The following is a 23,523-nucleotide window of genomic DNA, read 5'->3' on the forward strand; positions in this document are numbered from 1 at the left end:
CAGCAACTATTACATATTTATGATAGAGTAGTGCCTGAAAGCCTCAATACAAGCACTCTCTTGTATATGAGTGCACCTCATACCTGCAGTGTGAGAACTTCTGAAGAACATCCTAAAGACTTTGCGCTCTGAAAAGACAAGGTAGCCAGGTAGGGAAAAAAAAAACAAAACAACTCTTCTTTCAGTGTGTACTGGGGAACTAGAGGACAGACTGATGAAGTGAATTGCTCAAGTTCAAATGAGAAGGCTGTGGGAGAATTTGGATTTTGCGAGTCCCAGACTGCCAGCTTAACCACAGATCTGTTTTTTCTCTGAATATAGACACTGCACAGACATGTCCAACCTGAGAATCTTGAACCTTTGTGGCTGTCCAGGTGCAAGTCCCATGCTGGGGCTATATCACACCACTGGTAGTGGGACTGTGCTGATGCAGGTCTTATGAATACTCTGAAACCCTAGCTGTGGGATGAAGTGTGCTTGTAGGAAGAACTAGGCTGCTAGGCTGGCATTGCTTGGACTCCTCCAGGGCAGATATTCCTTCAGCCCAGTGCCATTCTGGACTGGAGAGATGAGACTCTTTGCAGAGCCATTCTCATTCCCTGCCTAGGGACCATCCTTGAGTCCTTACAGAGGCCCTCAGCCCTGTGTGAGGTTGGTATGTAGGTCATAGGGCTAGAAGTACATACTCGCCTGCACTAGGCTGCATTAAATATCCGGTGTTATCTACTAAAGAAAAACCAAATTCTGCATCATTGCATATATTCTCTGGGGATAGTTCTTTAAACATTGCAGAGAATTGCTCTATGTATGTCCACCTCAGTTTCTTATTTCTTTGTAGGTCCATATCCTGGACATTTCCCAATAATTTGCTTTCACCATGCAAGGCACTTGGCTCGTTGGTTATTGTTCTGTTGTACCTTCATTTCACCTTATGGGAAGGCTCTTTCCCTCTCGCTCCCTAATATAGCTTTTCTACCAGTAGCTCTTTATTGATGTCATGACCATTTGACTACTGTACCATGCTTGTAAACATGAAAGAAATGTTTAGCCATGAAGTCCTACAGTCTGCAACTATCAGTGCTCTTTTCATCCAGCAGTCAGAACTTCCATTATTACTGCCCACCTGGGAGGGAGTAGCAAAGACAGCTGGAGAGGACAGCCCTGCCTGCAGTGATGGAGATATGCAAGGCTGCAGACTTGCCTGATAGCACAACATCTTGGCCTGCGCACACACCAGTCTGCCCAAAGTGAATCTGAACAATTGCACACGGGTATATGTTGATAAATTGTGATGGGAAATAGAGGAACATTCTTGGTTTTCACATTTGTTTTCTTCCCAACCATTTTCTGCTCTTCTGGTTGCACTACTGAGATGCTTCAACTGAGCTTTTGATGACGAGAGAGTGAGAGGTTGCATGAAACAGCTATTCTCCTCTGAGCTCCCTGTCCCTGAATGGACTATTATGGGGAACCTATATCACAAGAAAGGAGTGTTATAAGATCCCATCTGTATAGCTTAGGCTGAGCCCTGATTTAAAATTGGCTCTTAGCACAACACAAGTCCAAAAACAGATGAAGTATATTTATTCATACTTTAGCTGAAATCAGCAAGCCAAAACCAACTTTGTTGAAAAAGCATAGCAAAAACTGTATTTCATTTGCTGCTAGTACTGTTATTCTATCTCTGTGTAATTGATTTCTGGTTTACAAAAACAAAACTAAACAAAAAAACTTATAAGAGCCAGTATCAACACAGTTGTCCCAATGCAACACATTCAAAGCAAGGAATCAATTAAAAAGTAGTGTCAAAGACAGAATGCTGTAAAACTGTTTCTTACTTGTGAGTTTAGTAGTAATTTGGGTTACAATGAAAATAGATTTATCTTGCTTCATTTACATGAAACTATTTTCTGGTGAATCCTTTCCTTAATTTTTTTGCATTTTCCTGAGTTTGGATAATTAAGCTTTCTGGAGAGAAGACTCAAAGCCTTCAGTCTAAAAAATATTCTGGCCCTATTGAAGAAAGTGGTAAATCCCACTGATTCTGTAGAACTGAGATTCCAACTGCAACTTTCTTCCAGTCTCACTGGAGGGAATATGTGTGAAGTAGGGCAGAAGGGCAGATGAAGAGAAAGACAGGTTTTGTGCTATGTGGTTTATTGGCTTCAGAGTTTTTCAGATGGCATTTTAAGAAAAAAGATGATCTCCTGTGGTTTCAAGGTGCTTTGATTGTTTATTTGTTTCTTAAACAGGGGAAGCCTACAAAATTTCTGAAAGCCATCTGAAAATGCTGAAGAAAAGAGTGAGTGAGTGAGTGAGTGAGTGACAGTATGGCTTATCTTATAGACACACTTCAGGTCCATGTTTTAGCACATACCCAAATCTAAGCCAATTCATACCTTTAGCATTACTCTAGTGCTTGAGCACCTTGCTGCTTCTGAACCATAGTACTCTGTGTATTGTAATCATCCCAATGAATCTGAACTTTACACTCCTTTTCGAGCTCATAAAATCATTTCTCATGCAATACTAGAAAGCAGAGGACAGTTGAACACTGAGATCAAAAGATACTATTAAAGGATTTGAAGACATTTAACATTCCTGTCAGGCTTTACGAAATATGTAAAACATACCAAAACAAACAGTAACCCTACCATCAAACCTGTTCTGTTTGTTTCAAGCAAAGCATCTATTTCTGACATAGACTATAATATTGAGTGTTCTCACAGGTAAGGCTTCCTTCTAAGTTAATTTCTGCTATTACGATATGAAGGTAATGCATTAAATTACGCATTTGTTTCAGATGTGAGAATTTCTCCCCTTTAGAATTACAGCAGGAGCAAAGGCTGCTTTTGCCCCTCCATGGGGCCACTGTGTGCTCTGCAGTCTGTGTGCTGCAGTGGGGAAGAGCAGTGCCACCCTACACTCACACACATTATCACCGTGACCCCACCTGACCCTGGTTTTAGGAGGGTAAAAAACTGTGCTACTTTCTGTAAATGAAGCTCACTGTGTGGAGAGAGGAATTTGGCCAGCCGTGATTGTACAACAGATGCAAATAACTCTCATGTTTTCCCGTGACAAATTTGTTCACTGCATTTCTGGACTGGATTCCACTCAGACAGAGCCATGTTGGCTTTTTAAAAGCCATCAGACACAAAGCAACGCACGATATTTTTTTTTTGCTGATTGTCTGCGCCGCTTTCCTCTAATGGTATTTCTGTTAGCAGTTCTGGTTGTAGAGGTTTTGAGGCAGCTATCTCGTAATCTAATTCATGTCAATTAGTTGTCAGTCCAGACAAAAGCCCTCTTATTCAGTTTGTGTAGCTAGCTCCCAATAAATCTTTCTTGTGCTCTATCAGCACACATGGTAGCATTTTTTTTCTCAGTCCTCATTTTGTAGCTTTTATCAACAGCTCCTCGCAAGAGACCAAACCCTCGTTCTCACTCTGTCTTTATTTTTTATGTTCTTACCCATGAGAGTAATGTAATGAAGAGTAAGTGAGTAATTACACACATCTCTCTGTTTTAACTAACATTTAACTAAGCTGTTTTGTCAGTGTGAGCATATACCACTTAACTCTCTATTCAGGAAAATGGATCAAAGTGAAGATGACATGTTTCTCCATGGGATTAAGAAACAGAGTGAAGAAGTTTGTAAGGATCAAAAAAAAAAGAAAGCCAAAGAAAAGAAAGTTAATTTCTTAGAGTTGAATTTGCCTTGTTTGGTGGTGGTTTGTGGCTTGCCTGGGGACTGTCTCATGAGTAAGCCTAGAGGTCTGCTGCTTGGGAAGGCACTGGGTGCCCAGATTTGCTACCCTAGTTGGTGGGTTTTGATCACTGCTGTGATTAACATGGGGGCAGGATGACCTAAGTGAAAAGAGGCTTAACATGAAGCATCTTATGGAGAAGCGTGCACTAGTGAAGTACAGCAAACAAGCCAGTGCTGTGGGGGAGTTAGGGCAAGAGAACTTTAAAAAGTTTGTATGAGCTAGGAAAGGTAGAACCACAAAACTCCCAAAGATAGTCTCTCAGCTTCACTGTTAGTTTTGCCTTTTCTGGCATGTGTGGGGTCTGTTCCCAGATGGGAACCTTGAGCCTGGATGTTTTTGGTCAAGTCCTGGCTTCTAGTTGAAGGAAATGTGCCCCAGGTAGTGAAAACCAGTGAGAGGCCAACATGAGGGATGCTCTTTCCTGAACTCAAGAAGCATGTGGAAAATCTGCAGGAAAAAAAGCCTGCAGGGAAAAGCCCCTGGAAAAAAATGAGTTTCACTGATATGTAGGCCTCCAGAAATGAGGAAGGAAAATGGTACCAGACGACAGAGGTAGAAGCTGCAGTGCCAGTGCGGAGGCAGGCAGTTGTCCTTCCCAGCTGTCAGTCCATTACAGTCACATATCAGACTGTCCTCTCTGCATGCAGTAGAGAGCTGGGTCTGATGACAGAGGCTGCAGGATTGCATTCTTCAAAGGCTGGGAGGTTCATAACTAGTGCATGTCAGAAAGGAGCCAGGGGTGTTGGAAATGGTTGACTGCTCCTCCTGAGAGGAATGATTCATCTGCTAACCAGCCCCAGCAGTCCACACAAAGTGTGGTCATCCAAGAGCTCCACATGAGACAATCCACAATGGTTGCCAAGGGCCCACAGCTCCTTTGGTTGCACTTCGCATTGGTGATTCCTATGAACTCTAACAGCTCTGAGTGAGGATCTGGGGATGATCTGAAAGAGATGAGGGCACTCATCCCTGTCTTCCTAGCTGAAGATAAAAATCAGATATGAATGGATACATTCTGAAGGTGAAGAGTTGCTTAAACGATATTAAGAGGTTGTTGCTGTGATGTTATTGAGATGTCCTCAGCCATGGAATAATGTTTCAAATGGATGTTGAACACAGATGAAGTTCATTTCACAAACACTGGCTGAGTGGCTAACTCTCTGATTGACGCATGGTGACGTAGCAGGAAAGACAGAAGTGTCGGCAGGGTTAACACTATCTAAAAGGTTGTTTAGCAAAGAAAATAAACTGACATGTATGTGCTCTAAGGGCAGGACAAGAACTAATAGTTACTTATTTAGCTAAATTTTCAACAGCTGAATCATCTTTGTAGCCTGATAGTCTGAAGACAGCAAACCTTTCTTCTTATGTTTAAAAGCTTCCTGTTGATCTACAGGAGAGTTTTCTAGGAGAAATAATCACATCAAACTCAATCTAGACAGCATGGTATAACAGCTGAGTCCACAGTGAATTTAAGTAATGCTTTAATCTAGCCTATTTCCTTTCAGAATAGCCTTGAAGAAGCTATTTATCTTCTCAGTTCTGCCATGTGCAAAATAATGATAATATTTATCTACCTCATAATTAAGGTTGAGAGTAATTAGTATTTATGCAGACTCCTCAATAAAACATAACGTGTGCACAGGCCTATTTGTATAATCACAGTTAGTTTTGCCATCAGAATAAAGAGACCACTTGTGTGTATGTTTATCGGTGAGAAATTTGCACAACTGTTGATAACAGCACCCTCTGTTATTCTGTCCTTTGCATCCTTTAAAAATGAAATGGTGGTATGACACCCATGTGGACATACACACATATATGTTCTTAACTTTAGATAAATAGGTAAGGGCTTTCCAGTTAAATACTAAACTATGTGGCAATAGGGAAAATACACTGATGGCAAAGTTAAAAACACCAAATATATAATATTCTTATGTCAATCTATGCATATATACTGAAAGAATATATGAATTGTAAAAACTATTTGTTTTGACAGACCAGTGGAAAAGTCTATTTCTGTCAAGCTTAGAAGAAAATGACATATGATTTTCTATTAACAAGATGACTGAGGTGTTAAGATTTTTAGAATGCAAAGAGAGATCACATTAATTACCAAAGTGAGACTTTAGTTCAGGAAATGCTCAGGGTAGTTTCAAGATATTCATGTAACTTCCACAAATTACAAAAAAGAGGGGTGCTTTTATAGGCGGGTTGTATAAACAACTTTAACTGCCTCATGTTGGTCTCTCTACCATGGAATCATGTGGGACAGTGGATTTGTAGGAACTGTCTCTGTCGTACCCAGCGCACCTCCTCCCACAGCTGAAGTTGGTCCATTTTCCTACCTTACCCATTTTAGTTATGCCGGGTGGACATCTAGGAGATTTCAGACATTTAGCATTAATTGCAGTATTGGGAGAATCTTCAGCAAAATTTATAACTCCTATGTAGAACATTTGTCCATGACATCTCTGGAGACTTTAGAAAAGCTTAAGGGGCAAAGAGGTTGCAATCTGGCAGCAGCTGCCTGTCTGAGCCCTCTTCAGGATGGTGCCAACTGGAGGAGAAGGAGGGAAAAGAGAGGGCTGCATACTTATGAGAGGAGAGGACTTAGGCAGAGGCCAGATCTTCTCTGCCAATTCTCAGCCAAGGAGTATGTATTTACAGACCATAACCTTTAGTCTGTCTTGAACTTGTCTGCTTGCTGTAGCGTTGGAGGAGAGAATCTGCTGTACTGGTTCTAGATCTTGAACAAGGATTCTCAATTTCTGAAGACTGAATTCCTTACGTAGTTTTGGGCTTAAGTAGCATGGAAGTTTTGGGCTCCAAACCTTACTGTGTTTCACTGTTGTCCTTATAAATTAGGTGGGAATTACATTACATAATACATGCCGCTATTGAATCAGAAAGGCAATGTATTAGTTTTTTAAAAATGGACTTTTTTTTGAAAAAGAATTTTAGGTAAAAGACAGTTTTCAGAAAGGGATCAGTATTTGTAGAACCTAAATTGAAAACAAAACCAAAACCACCAGACTTCAGGCATCCTGGCACCCAGAACATAGGTTGGTTGCAGCAACCAAACTGTAATTTTTTTCTTCTGTCTATAGAAGTTTATAGTGAGAAAGTAGCTATGTCTTTTCTTGCCCTTGTTTGAAATAATATTAACCTTGGTACTGTCAATTAGGTTTCTTCACTTTGGGCTGAGATTCACTAAAGTTAGCTATGCTAACTTTTGTTAATTTTATCTCCAGTTCTCTTCAACTCATTCTGTTTTGAGTGAAAACCCTTGGTCATTTCATTAAAATGAGTAATCAGAAGTTGGTCGTGCCATTTAAACACACCATTGCTGACTCTGATCGTGTAATCTACTGCTAAGCTCCAATGAGTCCACTGGAATAGATAAAGTCATGCTGGTAGCAGTGTAAATAAGATCAAAGCTGGGTTTTATGAAGTTTGTTTTATAGGAATACAGAAGACTGAAACCTTTGAAAGACATATTATTGCTGTTCTGCAGCTTACTCCACTACAGATCCTCAAAGGTTGCTCAATGCTTACTTCCATCAAATTTCTGTAACCAGAATAACTGTGGAATCACTACTGTATAAAACATGTATGAATTCAACTGATGAAAATCAGTGTGACTTTACTGAATTTGTATTTCCAAGAGCAAAATAATTGTTTAACATCCTCCTTTGGAAAAGAGCTTTCATCCTGGTCCATGCACATCTGTTCCCATCCCATAGAGCTTTAATACCAAGCTCACTGAGAGGCATCAATCAGAAAGTACCTTCTAAATTTGTACCTGAATGACACAGTTATTCCACTTTATTGTATTCTGACTGTATTCTCCATATGGTGCTATTACTAATCTGAAATGAATAAGGCTGGGTTTGAGATATGTCCCTTAATGCTGGTTGTCTCAATCTCAGAAGCAGATGAAGAGACCTTTTATACAAGTATCTCTTCTTTTCACCTTATAGCTATGATACCAGTCTTCTACAGCAGAATAAGTGGGAAGAGTGGAAACAAGTGAGGAGTATTTTTAAAAATATTTTAAAGTTTCCTTACTATCCCTGGGAAAAACAGAATACCTCTCTTAAAAGTGGTTTTCCCCACCTTCAACTAGTGTTTAAATGCAAAAAAACCAAAATTAGTTTAATTTTCCCCTACTGAGTTTTACAATATTTACCTCAGAAGACAAAATGCTGAACTTAAATATCTGAATGGTACTAACTGTAGCTGTTATAAAACATTAATAGAAAACCTAAATTTAGAATTAAATACATCAGCACTTAAACTGTTTGATGTGGAAGGAGTACACTGTCCAGCTCCAAACCACATGTTTTTATTCCGGTACTTCTCATTGGGCACCTTGTCTTTGTTGTCTGCCCCAATTGCACCATCTGCCCCAAAAATTACACTCAGCATGACGACCTCACCTATGAAACTGCAAGAAGGCAATGGCTCTGTCAATCAAAGCTAGTAAACAACCACCACTTCCTTCCCAGTTCTCTTTGTCCCCGGTGGTGGAAGCAAGGAATGCAAATTAATGCCCCAGATCTTGGTTCCAATACTGTCTCTCTTTAAGCTCATCTAGAGTTTTCACATGGGGGTAGGAAGAGAAAAAAAAGAAAGAAGAGAGTGAGAAAACCAGCTGATGGAATTGGCACAAGAGGCAATATTGCTTTACAGAGGACACCTGCGACTTGCAGAGAAAAAAATGATTCCTGATCAGTCAAGGGAGAAACTTCTTCTAACTTCCTTTGTTAATTTTTTTATGTTGAGTTCAGAAGAAAATGCAGATGCCTTTATTAGGTAAATTTTAGATAGCTCATGGTAAATGAGATGAATCCTGCTCTCAAAATCTGTAAGAAAAGACTAAGTCTTCCTCCCTTAGGCTGTAGACTTGCACATGGCAAAACACTAGATAGATGCTCCTCACCTAAACTTCTCCATTCTTCCCTCATATACAACTAGTTTATCTTCTTGTTTGGCTGACCCATTCAACTTACACCTGACACCTGCATGCAGGCCAAGGGACATCTCGATTATGTCAGGGCTGCAGGCAGGTGATGGGGTCCTGGCCCCAGGTAACAAGATAACTGCAAGTGATGTGAGAAACCATTGGACGTGACATAGCTGGAATTGCTGGATGTGACTGATAACAATGCATGAACCTGACAAAGGTTACAGATAGCACTGTGAAGCAGGGCTGGATTTCACAGATTTTTAAGGGAGAGTTACTTAAGAAATGGTTAGATTTCACAGATAATTGGAGGGGAATATGAGGGACCTTTTGGGAATACAGTCATGCAAAGCCAGTGCTATCTAGGTAACCATACCAGAAAAAACACATAAAGCCAGGAATACCTAGGTAATGGTATCAAAACCACCAAATTTGGGTACAGATGCAGCAAAACTGGGACCAAGGCAGAAGAAGTAATTATGGCTGTTTAGTTTTGAGAGGACGGAGATGGCAAAAGGAGGGACAAGAGTAAAGAAAGGCGAGGTCAAGAAACAGGAAAAGGTATGCAAAAGTATGCAAGTGGTGTAATCGGGGCTGCCCGAGGGTACCTCTTGCTCACCACAGCCTTAAGCAGGACAATAAACCAAACCTGTTTCTGACCACACCACATGTGTTGAACCTGCTTCCTTGGTCAGGAGGACTAGGGACACAAATGGTGCCTTTGTTGCCAGCAAAGAAACACCTTGGATGGATGGATCAGGCATCCCAGTATCACTGTGCCGGTGCATGCTCCAGTAGCGACAGCATTGAAGTCCTCCTAATGTCTTAGCAGATTGCACAAATCCTTGCATCCTGGACTGTCAGGATCCCTCTTTTCATCAAGTGTTTTCCCTAAGGACTATGCAACTACCTTGTCAGTTTGCTCTCTCCCAGATTTATTTTATTACTGCTTGCAATCTCTAAACTGCAGAAAAACACTTGCCTAACTCTTGAGTTATAATGATGCTTTGATATTCTCTTGTTGGTATTTAAAGTGTTTGTGGGTGAAGAACATGAATATCAAGGCAGAAATACCTGCAGCTTAACTTTAGTGTCCTGGTGAGGTCTTAAGATTGAAGACACCTCCTGCTTGACTTCTGGAAATGAAAAAATTTTGCTGCTTTTCCTATCAAGGAGATGTGAAGATAGTAAAGAGGTACTCCTTGGTTTCTGACTTCAGTGAGAGAAGGAGCATAGTGCCTCACGGGGTTGTCCACAGAGGGTTGTTCCTGCTGAGCAGGAATGCAGCTGGGGCTGGCCATCAGAAAGGGCTGAAACATCACAGCTTGCAGGGCGTAGGTGTTGGAGGTCAGCAGCTCATTAGATATTTGTGTACACTTGGAAACCAGATGCCGCAGTCCCTTGTTTGAGGGTAAATGCCTAACTGAGCAGGGCTCTCCTGTTACAGGGAGGAAATGGCACCATCCATAGTCAGGCAGCCATCCTGAAAGGGAAGAATTTGGGTTCTCTGACCTCCTTCAGCTGAAGGGACTGAAACATTTATATCTCACCTCCTGGAGTGAACTGAGCACCATGCACATGTCGAATGCCTGGAAGGAGAGTAAGCAAGAAAAGGCCTGACTTTGCAGCTGAAATGTAAGGGCTCTCAGGAAGAAGAGGGTGTTATCAATTCAGTTGAAGCATTTTACATTAGATAGCTCTTGGATAGAAAGCCACAAGGTCCGTACATGAGCTCTCAGCAGCTGTTTGGCTGGAAGAATAGTGCTTTACGTGCAATTCAGGGTTGTTTGGGTGAATGATCTCCTCCCAGGAGGTCTAAAGGATTACAGTCTTCTGGGGATCTGGCAGATCAGCCTGATCACCCCCTGGCTGAGGCTGAGCCCATCTGCGCTTGCTTGCACAGATGCTGATGGGTGACTCCCGCCCAGGGGCAGAATTCCAGAAGTCAGCTGGGTTTTATTTAGTTGTCTTTCTACTTTAGTCCAGGTAGTTTGTAAGCATCCTCATTTGGTAAGAATAGGGTGATTCCCTTTGGTGGGTGAGTCAGAATCGATTATGTGCGGGTGCTGCCTCATTCACAAGTTTTGTTGTACGGCGTGCTTAGCATGTTTTTGTAATAGGACTGTCACCTTGTATTATTACAACTATAGGAAGCCTGGTATCTCACTGGTATCATACTGTGCTAAGAAGAAAAAGAAAAAAATACGATCTTTACAGGCTGTATTACAGAAGCTAAATATACTACATATTATTTCATGTTTCAGAGACCTTCACTCAAAAGTATGTTACTAAAAGAGACTTAACGTTTCCCAAAGGGAAGCCTCAGAGATTTATTCTTAAGGTACACTTTCTGAAAATTATGTAAAAGGCATCAATTACACCCAGCAAAACAGTGTACTGCTTTGCATGTTGCTGCCCATGGGAGATGTGGCAGATACCTTCTTTTTCCTTGTTTATGTGCAATTCGTACTGTTACTGATTTTGTACCCCATCCCTATCTTGTGTGGTAGAATAAACAAATTGCATGGTAAATCTTCAGAGATACTTATGATCACTTATGATACTTCTGATCAGAGATACTTATGATCACTGGTCACTTTTTACTGTCTAGACCTTGCTATAAAATTACAAACTGGTGGGTTAGCACTTTCCACATAGGCATAAATATTTACATTTCTTCTCATTTTAGAATTCTTTTTCTCACTATTTTTGTAAGACTTACTGACTTAGGAACTCAAAGTTACCATCTTTAAGCTGTCTTAAGAAGCACTGAAATCTCTTTCTAGATACGACAGCTGACCAGGAAGTCACCGTGTGTGCCTCATTTAGGGCAAGTTTTCTCCACTTATATGATACTCCTTCTACCATCATGAACCATGCCAGCCAGAAGAAAATTAGAAGCTCTTACATTTCTATTCATATTAAGAGACTCTTTTAAATGATGTCTCTCTGAAAATGTACTTATCTTGGAAATCCAGTACTACAGCAGGATTTGTAACATAAAAAATAATCTACTCATAAATTAACATCTCCTCCCTTTCCACACAACTACTAAATAACCTCTGTGTTTTCTACTAGGAATTAATGTGTGCTTGCTCCCTTTTTATCTGCACAAAGACGACCTTTCTTTTATGACTTTCCTTACTCATCTGTATGATAATTCCAAATGTAATATGTGTTTAAAAATGTTTCAATAATGTTTCATCAATTTGCAAAAATTATTTTTTCACAGAAGTGATGTTAGAACTTCACAAAAATGTTATACATTTTTCCCACCAGAAAGTTCAACACCATTGTTTATTTGCCTGTATGTGTGTGGGGGTGTTTACATGTATTTTTTTCATTTTTAAATTTTATTTACAAGCAGTGATTTTGCTCATACTTTTATTCTCCACTAATGAGAATTTGGTTTTCTTAAATAAACCAAGCTTACAGTGCAGCCAGGATTTCACATGCAAATATAACATTAAAAATTCATTTTTATGTGCGTTTATAAATGTTAAATTAGCTGAGAAATATGTCAAGCAGCCGAAAGACAATGAACTTAGCTTCAGAGAGTTCATTAGACATTCCAGAACATTTGGAATGAAATTACTAAAACTCAGTTAATATATTTCCACTGGCTGGGTTTCCACTGTTTCCATTTGCTTACATAGCAGAGAAGAGAGAAGGAAGAAGAGAGAGTGCCAAGGTCATGATAGAAAATGTCGCTGCACACCTCAGAACTGCAGTTTTTCTGTGTGTGCAAACTGGTGATTGTTAAAACACATACAGATCTGCTGGTCAAAAGTGATAAATACAGGGGAAGTTATAATGTTTAAGTATTCAAACCCTTCTGGTTTAGCTGTATGAGGCAATCAGTACAAAAGGTCTCTACTAGAACTTTGTAGAGACCTATAGAAATTATTTTTAAGTGGGCAATGTGCATTTGAACTTCACACATGCAAAGTAGAAGGGCCCTAAATGTAGTATATGATTTTAAACAACTGTTCTGTGAGTCAGAATATCTGTCAGATGGGTAAAAGAATACACTAAATACCTAAATAAGGCTTCCTGGGACCAGGGACCTAGAAGACTTTGTAAAGAAGAAGGCTTTGAGCATAGCAAAACATTTTCCCCACCATGTCTTACTAGGGCACAGTGTACAGAGAAAGGTGCTGCAAGACAAATGGGTTGTAAGGAACTAGATCTCACTAGGTACATGTATTGTGTGTTTCGACCTACATTGCCATATGTGTGTGTGTCATATAAACATTTTTTATATATACCTGTAAATAATGTTTCTGTTCAAACTAGTTTTGATAGGATGAGACTGTAGTCTTCAAGGTTGCTTGCAAGCCTCAGGAAGCGTGGAGGAGCTGCATGGAATCTGCTAGACTGGACAGATGCAGAACAGTACAGAGGTGCCAGGTGTGTCAACAGGAAGGCAGCAGCAGGAAAAACTTCCCAGAGCTTATTCTCTCCTTTTTTGACTGAGCTCAAGCAGGTAATTTGGAAGTGTGGGAAAGGAGAGATACCTTAACCTTAACCTTTGCATGTCCAAGCAGAGGCTGGTAATGCTCTGGACAGGCTGGTGACTTTTTTTTTCTCCTTAAGCTGAGATACTAGATTCAGTGTTAGTGAGAAGGAAGAAAGGTGCCTGAATTTTACAGCTAAGTCAGGAAGTAAAAAAAATCCCTAAATTCAAAGAGGAAAAAAAATGACTTATTGGAAAAGTGAAATGAGTGTGTTGGTGGTGCATAGGGATGGGATGGATTTTGCTGCCTTTAGCGGTCTCAAATGTAGGTGTCTGTGATCACCCCATGGTCAATCGACAGTGACGTCTCTCCAGAAAGCAATTAATTTTATTTTAGACTTATGTTTTCAAAGGGGTTCAATCATATTGTGATGTATTTATCCCTTTGTGATGATTATAGAAGGAATCCAGATGAGTAACTTATCCAAATGCCTTTCTTTTGGACAGCAGATATTCATAGAGGTGAATCCAGCCCTTGATGAAACAATGAGGGGAGAAGATGTACATGATAAGTCTTTTGGAGGCTGGATCAATTTTCAGACTTTTGAAGCAAAGCATTACTTCTAGTGGCTGCAAAGGTGTTTCATAAAGGAAGTCTGCTTTCTTTGCTGCTCAAATATAGAAAGTGGGTCACCTTTTATGTCCATAGACCAGGAAGAATCTGTCTTTCAAAGCTTAAAAAAACCAACCAAACAAAAAAACCACAAAAAAAGAAGACTAAAATACTTTTATTTTCCATATCCAGTAATCAAAACTGAGATATAAAAATACTACCTTGTTGACATTAAGGAGGGAGCAGAATGAGAACAATTGCAAGCTATGCAATTTTATGGCTGATCCATGCAGTTTACTTGACATGTAATTTCCTCTGTCATCTTTATTTGGTATTTGGGGAAAAAAAAACCCCATAATATGTGTTTATAAATGGCATATTTATTTAATACTTCTAGCAATTTGAGCTTTCTGCCAGAGAACTATAAAATTGATGGTGGCAAAAGCTCTCCAAAAAATTCCTAAAGATTTGAAGGATAGTGAATGCTAAAATTATTCAGCAAAGAAGTATATTTATATTAATGCCATGTTAACAATTATGAATTTTATTTAAAAAAAGTAAAAATTAAAGCCTATTTAGCAAATAAGTACTTGTTTGATCAGTGGCATGAGTTGAAGGAACAACAGACTTTTGGTGAAAACATCTCAGGATTCAGTAAACAAACAGCTTTTTAGTAGGTGTAGCACTTGTGAGCAGGGCAGAGCAACTTCTTGACCTTATGGAAGGAGATTCCTCCTTCCTTTTTTAATCAATTTGCAAAAGCAAGCAGTATTTTCAGTTTATTAGTGACATTGTCTGAAGCACAGGGATGACAGAATGAACACCTCTTTCTCTGCTGGAATGGCAAGTGGCTTTTAATTGCATTTTTTCTGTTATTTTTAGAGACGACGTTAATTTTTTGCCCACATTGCACCTGATGAGAAGAGAAATCTGGCAGATAATTGGTATACTTCAAAGAGTGTAATGAATTTGACTGATAATGGACATGATGTGAAGAATTAAGTGATAGTCTGTTGGCATGTGTGGGAACAGAGTAAATGATCCTTAACCATTTGAAAACAAAGGGCTAGAAGGAAGGGGGAAATGACTGGAGTGTAACTTTTTGCTGCAAGTTTACCATAGCAGTCCTTAATCAGTAATGCAAGACGGCAAAATCTGGAGGAGGCCTTAGGTCTGTTTAAGTTGATGCTGGTACTCTGTTGAAGTCCTCTTACATGCGGTGCCACTTCATCTTCCTGGAGACAGTGCAACACAGGTTTGTCCTGCTGTCCTCACATTACTGTGCATCACAACTTTGATTTTGGATCCTCTGGAGTTACTCACATAAAGACTTGGGAGGATGCTGAACATCCGTCTTCAAAATGACTTGTGGAAATAGAAAGCTGCAATGTAAAGATGTACAGTATCATGGCATGAATGCTGTAAGCCTATCTTTCTCCAAAATTTTTGACTTCGTATAACAGTACTGTTGGCCACTTTTCTCATTTTTAACACACTGACTGTGAACAGTTTTTCCCACTACTTGACCGATGCTGACTTCCACAGAGGGGGATCTGTGCTACCCAATAAAGAAGGTGGGGAGTAAACCACACAAAAAATACTGGGTTGGTTATGTCAGTGACTGGAGTGGATGTCATGGCTCGGACAAATAGCTCTAGTCACAGACACAAACAATTTAGCAATTACTGCATGCAGGTATAATGCTCAGCCTTCACTGAGAAGGGAAAATTAAAGGGCAGTAAATTCAGTGAATAAATCCAGGCATTGATATGTAATCTTGTTAAGTGTAGGCAAAATATGAGTGCCAGACAACAATGGCATGACACTAGGGGGATTTCATTCAAAATTAATCTTATTTCATCCATTCTTAGCTAATTTGATATACAGCGTTCTTGTCTGAGTAATCAGAAGTATTTTGGAACTTGCATTGTTCCTTTCTTATCAGAGTAAGAACTGGTTTTGTGAAAAGCCACAGCTTGCCAAATGACTTGTATCTGATTGTTTCTTTCTTTGATTTTAGGCAAGAAAAATGAACAAAAATCTCTCAAGATACTTACATTTCACAGAGATTAGATGCTCCCATCTAATAAATTATAAGCTATAATTTGGCTGTGGTTGTTTAAATGATAAATTACTTTCTTCTGGCTACAACTTACATATTGAAAATAAATTTTCTTCAGTAGTAACATAAAAATATAATAAATCATACCAAGGATCCTTCAGAAATCCTTTTAAATATCATTAAGTTTTATTTAGACAGTCTCCTGCATCATTAATAATAATCACTATCAGAGTCTTGTGTCTTAAAAGGCTGATCACATATTAGTGCTGAGCTCAGTTAGCTCCCGCAGGGTAAATTCTTGGCACCATTTGCCTTCCCTTTGTATCACCTGAGCTGTACGGCGTGAGTCTGCTGCCTCAAAAATTTCCCTCATGATCCCTTTGGATCGCTGCAGCGCTGTGGCTAGAACCGTATGGGGGCAGGGAGCCATAAGTGGATTTTTGAAGATGTCTGTTTTTCTGCCTCGAGCATATCTTGTGAAGGAAAGAAAAGAATCCATCCCAGTATTTGATCTGTTGTTAGACCATAATTCGTTCCTCTTTTCATATAAGGCAGAATGAATGCACCTGGAGATGGAAAAACAGGCTGGATTTCAGACTTTTTGTTCCTTGCAGAAAATGCAAGGAATTTTGATTATGTTTGGAGAAAATTCAAAGTTCAAATGGTATCTCCTGATTTAAGATTACCTTAAAAGACAGTAGCAGGTTACACGTAAAGCTCTTGAATGTGTTTTATTAATTGCAGAACAGCCTGTAAAAGGTGAGCCCTTTATTTGGGAAATCCCCCTTTTAGTCTCCTGAGAGTCTTTGAAGAATTCTAATCTTTACTTAATCAGTTTGCTTTTTCTGGACTTAAAATACTTCCTTTCTCTCTGCTACTTATGTGCGTATATACACTTATGTACATGTCTGAAACCAGGTACTGCTGATGTTTCATGTCTGTTTAGAAAGCGGTGGTGATAGGCACTCCTGATGCAGAAGTAAAGGTTTTGCCCCAAGTTTTCTACACAACAGAAAATATTTTTCATGTCTGCCATAGTGCTGAATGTGGTGGTGGGGAATAAAATGGTCCTTCAGTTTTGCCCCATAACTCATCTTCAGCAGTTTGAGAAACCACAGTGAGGCATCCATCACAATGACACTTCAGTTAGTTGGAACATTTTATTCCACTCCCACATTTTGTGTTTTCAGAGGAGTATAGCATAAAAACTATGACTTGAAAACAGCTGGGAAATTTGTAAAGTGACATCTTCATTTCCTGCCCCTCCCCCCCCCCCCCCAATATTTATTTAATTAGACAATGAAGAGTTTCAAAGCAATTAGAAGAAATCCTGAGAAGCAAGCCCAGGCCCTCAGTGCCGCGAAAGCAGCAGGTTTCATTAAGTTTGATCAAACCCACTTACAGTTACATTGCAGCACACACATGCAGAACAGATCGAGCTTGCTACTGACACTTTGATTGTGCTCTGTAGGATTTATGTTTAGGAAAAGCAGCCAGTGTTCTGGCATATCTTGTCTGTAGGGCACTGCAGGAATAAATCCTGGGAAATGTAATCAAATGCTAATAGAAAATCCTTTGTGGGAGACATCTCCAATAGCAAGTTTTTCTCTCCATCCCCTTCCCACTCCAAAAGGCTGTTTATCTACGCAGACAGATCTATACCTGCCACTTGTAGCTGCACTGCGCTGTGTTTTGTGGAGACAAAGACCGACATTAAGAGAGCAGAGCTGTGTAGACTTCTCCTAGACCTATGTTGTGGTTTAACCCAGCAGGCAGCCTAAACACCACACAGCCGTTTGCTCACTCCCCCTCAGTGGGATGGGGGAGAGAATCAGAAAAAAAAAGGTAAAACTCGTGGGTTGAGAGAAAGACAGTTTAATAGGACAGAAAAGGAAGGGAGAATAATAATAATGATAAAAGAATACACAAAACAAATGATGCACAGTGCAATTGCTCACCACCTGCTGACCAATGTCCAGCCAGTCCCTGAACAGTGGGCTGCCACTCCTTGGCCAACTCCCCCCCAGTATTATTGTTCAGCATGACGTCATATGGTATGGAATATCCCTTTGCCAGTTTGGGTCAGCTGTCCTGGCTGTGTCACCTCCCAGCTTCTTGTGCACCCCAGCCTCCTCGTATGGGCAGGATGAGAAGCTGAAAAGTCCTTGTCTTAGTGTAAGCACTGCTCAGCAACAACTAAAACATCAGTGTGTTGTCAACATTATTCTCATCCTAAATCCAAAACACAGCACTATACTAACTACTAGGAAGAAAATTAACTCTATCCCAGCCGAAACCAGGACAACCCATGCTAATCTCTGCTGTAAATCTGTTTAAACCTTCTGGCAAGGCCAAGGCTGGGTCTCAAAGCGTCCCCTCAGGATGTACCCCAGGAGAAAACCTCTCCACCAGGGCAGAAGAAATACAGAAAATAGACTCCAATATGCTGGAAAGACTTTGGACAGGACGAATCACTGACCAGGCTGCTTTCTTCACCTGTCCCAAAGTATGTAGGTATTGACAAACACAGAACATGTTTTGGCCACAATTGGGTATATCCTTGATCCTGTTTGTTTTTCTCATAGCCTGTAGTTAAAGTAATTAAGTTTCTTATGTGATGCTGTGTGTTAAGTGGCACTGAATGCTGGGCCCACTCCAGGTGCATTGGGAATGGGGCCCAAATGGAAATTAAGGAGAGCTTAACAGCATCTCAGCCTGGTGCTGGTCACTAGCTTCAGCTTGAGAAATCTTCAGACGCCTCCAGTCTATGTTTGGCTGCCTGCAGCCACAGCAAGGTGTCCCAGCCCACAGGTAACAGGAGCAGGAAGGTCCTCAAGCCATACACTTCCCCTGGCCATACTACCTGATGTAGCAAGAGGTAACAGTATGCAACTGGTGACCTGCTCGGTGGAGAAACTGTCAACAAAGTTGTGTCATGGTGCCAAAAGAGCCGCTGCCTAGAGGACAGTCTGGTGAAGGGGTCACAGCGTGCAGCAGGGTGTCCTGGTTTTCCACCACACTTCAGGTTTCAAGTGCTTTTTCCCCAGCTGCAGAGACAGCTCCCAGCTCTAGGTTGGCCATGTACACGTGGAAGGGAAAGAGTCCTTCAGCCCCATGCCTTTCTCCAGCGTGGAGGTGCTCGCAGCAGCTCAGACTTGCAGCTCCTGGCTCTTTGTAGGCAAAGGAAGAGATGTTGTTGTGGTTTAACCCCAGTCAGCAACTCAGCACCACGCAGCTGCCTCCGCCTCTCCCCTCCCATTGGGGTGGGGAGGAGGAAAGGAACAAAAAAGTAAAACTCGTGGGTTGAGATAAGAACAGTTTAATAACTAAAGTAAAATATAATACTAACAATAGTAATAATGAAATATAATAATAATAATAGTTGTAATGAAAAGGAATAAAACAAAAAAAGGAGGGGGGGGAAGGAAAAAAAAAACCAGTGATGCACAATGCAATTGCTCACCACCCAATGACCGATGCCAGAGCCGCGATCCACGCCTCCCAGCCATCTCCCCCCTGTTTATATACTGGGCATTATGTTCCATGGTATGGCATACCCCTTTGGCTAGTTCAGGTCAGCTGCCCTGGCTGTGCTCCCTCCCAGCTTCTTGCACACCTGCTTGCTGGCAGAGCATGGGAAACTGAAAAGTCCTTGGCTTAAGAAAAGGGCTACTTAGCAACAACTAAACCATCAGAGTGTTATCAACATCATTCTCACACTAAATCCAAAACACAGCACTGTACCAGCTACTAAGAAGAGAGTTAACTCTGTCCCAGCCGAAAGCAGGACAGATGTTTACGGGGCAGGCTCCTGTCAGGCTCGGGGAAGGGCGGTGAGCCAGGAGCAAGTGTCAGAAGGCCGGTTCGGCCAGGAAACTGCCAGTTGGATCCTGGTGGGAATGGGAACTCAGCAACACGACTATTGCATAGGTGCAAACCTGACTTGCTGTAGTAACAGATGTCCATATAGCATAAAGGAAATAGTACCTTCTAGTTAATGACAGGTAATTTTTTCCTTTATTTCCCAGTAGTAAAAGAAGCATAGATCATTGAGTGAGTTGCTATTTCAGGTCTATCCTGCTTTTTCCTAAGGGTGGAGGTAGGAGGATGAAATGTAGATTTTTTATTTAAAACTATAGTAACTCAGATCTGCATTCCAGTATCACATCTACATAGAACCACCCGTTACACTCTTGCTTTCAATGTTGTTTTTTCTCCTTAGTAATCTCTCCATGCAAAAATATTTGCTTATAGTGAATTATGCAGAAAGACGGTCATTGTGATAGACAGATTGAAATAAAAGGGATAGGGCACATAGTCTGGAAATTCCTGGCAAACTCAGATCCCTGTTACAATAAAAAAATCCAGCTTTTGAATGTAAACAAGAAAGTTTAGACACATTATAAATTTTTCAATGTTTTTCTTAAGTTTATAGCAATTTACTTCATCTAGGAAACACTGTAAACTGCTGGTAACAATGAAACAGACAGTCAATAAACACTATAGTTATTTCTGCATTTCCAAAGCTGAAAATGAAAAATTAGGTGCTTTATTCACTGCCAGGTGGAACAATTTAAGCCATCTTTGCCCTGTATCTCTGATTTAGTCACATTTAGACTAACTCTCTGTTCAGCTCACACAGGGTGTGAGCACTGCCTAGTCTTCCCATGGTGGCATGACACTGAAATATTATTAGCTAATTAAACTGCTTTTCCCTGGTAGCAAGCAGCTCCCATTTGTTTTAAAGACATATGCTTTTGTTGTGTTGATGGAGAGGTTAGCAGTGTTTGCGTAGATACCTGAGAAAAACACAAAGGGAAATGAACTTAAAATTTACATCTCAGTACACATTTTTATTCTTTATGTAATTTGGACTGAGCTGAGATTGTCTGCTCACAAGAGGCCTGGTACTGGGAATAGCAGGACTGTTATTATAGGCAGAATTCAAACACATTGGCAGAATCTGTGGGAAAGTTTGTCCATTTTAGTCCTGGTTCTACTGGATGGCAAAACATTCCTCAAGTAGTTAGTATGCTGGCCCAGGGCCTGAAAAAGTAACTAAAACCTTCTTTTTTCTTTATCTTTTATACTGAAAACTGGCAAGAAGATTAATAAGACAGTTACCTAAAAGAGGTATTTACCCCTTCAGTTACAAACTGGTCGAGGTTATCAGCCTGGTTTCAAGTGAGGGACCCGGGAAAGTGTATGATGTATCTAATGGGTACATAACATCCTACCTAACATCTTTCTTCAGGGTGTAATCCTCTGCAGCATGTTTCTCCTTTCCAGAAAAAACATCTGTTGCATTTGCATTGAGTGGAGTTTACCTGCTGTTCTGTAAGACATTAACTCCAGGACTATGACATATAAACATAAGGGTTACTATCGTCTTTCAAGAATGTGCAACTTCTTTTTTTCCTGCATGATGAACAACATATCATCAATTCTGACTTAAGAATGACTTTCTCTTAAAATGCTTGTCCTCGCTTCTGGAAATTGAAAGAAGAATTAAATTAAAGAGCAATTAAACCTTATCTCTTCAAACCATCCTTGTACTGTTTACTCTTTTCGTTCAAAAATTTCAAGGATGTAGGAGTAAATCTAAGTAGTACCTATTTTGGTAACCAAAAGTCTGACTAACATCTGCTTCTTTGCTTCTGACTTCTCAAGGCTTATCAAATTGTGGCTAGGGGAAAAGATCAAATTTTCACTTTTTTAGTGTAAGAGGAAAGGTCATTGGGTTAGAAATTGTTTTACACTTTTAAAAAAAATATGCTTTTATACATATACAAATACACAGTCTTTTAAAATAAAAGGTAGAAAAAGAGATTTAATGTTTATATTAACTAAAACTTAAAAATCTGCATACTAGTAATCAGAAATGTCTTCTCCTCTTATCCATTTGCAATATTTTATTCTTCCTTTATAATCGTTCAGTTTTCACTTCATAAGCTTTTACAACTGAGCCCACCTCAGAAGCAGATGGGAATAGTGACACTAGGGATTCAGAGTCCAGAGCTAGGGGTGTTACAGCAATTGCTAGGCTAGAATTAGAATGAGACAACATTAATCTTCAGTCGGTCTTCATCAGTAACTTTAAAATGCCCACCACCTTGTTTTCCTGAAACTCAAGGTCTTTTCAGGCATGTGAGAAAAACAACATTGATCAACAGTTATCTTTTGTTCAATTTTCCTTTATTTTTTACTATATAAAGGACCCTCTCCAGTAGTTTTCACGTAGAGGAGGATTTTTGTGTGAGACACACTCTTTGAAATGCGGCATTATAAAATTAAGGTGCAATATCTTGAGCAGTTCATAAAAGAGAATTCTTATCCAGTGAGAAATTATGTTATTTCCTCATTTATTTAATCCTGAATTAAAGCAAACCAAATGTCTTAAAGTCTTTGAGGAATGAAGACTTGGGAAACATTAAAATGTTTTGACAGCATTTTATGATTATATTGACATATCATAATATAAAATTATCAACTATAGTAAATACTCATTTTACTATGTGATGTCAAAATGAATGTCATAAAACCAACTGATGAAATAAAAAAAAAGTTTTAGCTGTATCTAAACAAAATACTTTGATGCTGTCAAAATGTAAAAAAAAAATTGAAAATATTTTGACACTTGCAGAAAAATGCCTTAAAAATTAACACATTCCCTTGAGATGTTTTTATTTTGACAGGAATTGAATTTTCTGGTCTAAAACTCATCTGGGAAAATGTTTTCACCCTGTCTGAGTGATACCATATTTGTAGCCAAACTTCTGTCTCGGGATGATCTTCCACATTGAGTAGCACTGTGCCTCACCATCTCACCTACCAGGACAGGTTTGATCTAGAGCCAGTCTGAGCCGAGAGTCACATTTTTGTCAAATTAGCTAGTGCACATGACACAGTTTTTATGCTAGCATTAGGCTGTTGGAGGGCAGAGAATACTTAATCTTGTCTAAAACCTGTCAGGACAACTTTATTGCTACAGGATGTTTTTTGACACAGTTCAACCCTGTGAGTTTGCGTTTTGGTGGGACCTCTCAGCACTTTACATCTTGAAGTGATTGTGTTTCTCGTCTGGTACTAATAGTCACAAAGAGGGATCTTGTGGAATGGTGGCCAATGGCCAGTGCAAGCTGACATTCATTATGACAAGAAGATACCCAGCCATGGTTAACATTGAAATGTCTCTTGGAAAAACAGCGCTTGAACAGATTTTGTACGGAACAGAAATTTTAAACTGTTTATACGCTGTGGTTTAATAGACTCTTTTTTCCCAGAATCATTTAGGTTTGTTGCCTGAGATTTGAAAGACCAGAAAGAAAGAGGTTAACTTTGTTTCCCATAAGAAGTAACACATCTTGTTCCTTACCCGAGTGGTCAGAAGAGAGTAGGGCTGTGCACGGCTTTCCACGTACCCTCCTGCAGCTCCCAGTATGCCTACCTTTGGGGTCTTCTAAGGTCTCCTAAAGCTGTCAGCTAGACTTACAGCCTGTTCCCTTTGCTTTTATCCCTCACTGGTTGCTGAGGAAAGGCTCTGTAATTCATACTACACAACCATCTGACTGAAGCCCTGACCTGCAAAATGGGATATCCTGGAAGGTGGGCTAATGGGAGGCAACAAATGGGAAGGAATAATAATTCTCA

This window comes from Gymnogyps californianus, chromosome 3 (assembly GCF_018139145.2).
Source record: "Gymnogyps californianus isolate 813 chromosome 3, ASM1813914v2, whole genome shotgun sequence".
Lineage (NCBI taxonomy): Eukaryota > Metazoa > Chordata > Aves > Accipitriformes > Cathartidae > Gymnogyps > Gymnogyps californianus.